The sequence below is a fragment of the Mandrillus leucophaeus genome, unplaced genomic scaffold (genome assembly GCF_000951045.1).
Source record: "Mandrillus leucophaeus isolate KB7577 unplaced genomic scaffold, Mleu.le_1.0 Scaffold1325, whole genome shotgun sequence".
Lineage (NCBI taxonomy): Eukaryota > Metazoa > Chordata > Mammalia > Primates > Cercopithecidae > Mandrillus > Mandrillus leucophaeus.
In genome coordinates this window covers 74,871-75,856 of record NW_012101283.1, presented here as the reverse complement: position 1 = coordinate 75,856, position 986 = coordinate 74,871, and positions in this window count along the sequence as shown.

The window sequence follows — 986 nt, the reverse complement described above, 5'->3', positions numbered from 1 at the left end:
CGCGGGTCCCGGCCTCTCAGGTACACCGCCGCCGAGGACTCGCGCCCCCAGCTCAAGACACGCCCCCGACAGTCTCTAACCCGGAGGGCCTGCGGCGACAGCCGTCCAAACCAGCCCCTTCCCCGGCGATTCTGAACCCTGGCCTTTCTTCCTTCCCTTGCTTTATTTTTCCTTTTCTTTTTTTGTTTTGTTTTGACACAGGGTCTCGCTCTGCCACCCGGGCTGGAGTGCAGTGGTGAGATCATAGCTCACTGCAGCCTCGACTGCCCCAGGCTCAAACGATGCTCCCGCCTCAGCCTCCCAAAGTGCTGGGACTACAGGTGTGAGCCACCGTGTCCCGCTAAGGTTTTCCTTTTCATTTCCCTGATGACTAATGATGTTTAGCATCTTTTCATGTGCTTGTTGGCCTTTTGTATATGATCTCTGAAGAAATATCTATTCAAGTCCTTTGCCCATTTTTATTAACCATATATATGTATGTATAGATAGATAGATAAGATAGATTTTTTTCCCCCCAAATTGAGGTCTCCCTTTATCACCCAGGCTGCAGTGTAGCGGCACTGGATCATGGCTCACTGCAGCCTCGACTTCCTGGGCTCAAGGGATCCTCCTGCCTCAGCCTCCCAGGTAGCTGGGACCACAGGCAAGCGCCACCACACCTGGCTAACTTTTCATATTTTTGTAGAGAGAGACAGGGTCTTGCTACATTGCCCAGGCTAGTCTTGAACTCGTGGGCTTAAGCAATCCTCCTGCCTCAGGCTTCCAAAGTACTGGGATTTGCTGGGCGTAGTGACTCACGCCCGTAATCCCAGCATTTTGGAAGGCCGAAGTGGGTGGATCACCTGAGGTCAGCAGTTCAAGACCAGCCTGGCCAACATGGTGAAACCACATCTCTACAAAAAATACAAAAATTAGCCGGACATGGTGTCATGTGCCTGTAGTCCCAGCTACTCAGGAGGCTGAGGCAGGAGACTCTCTTGAACCTG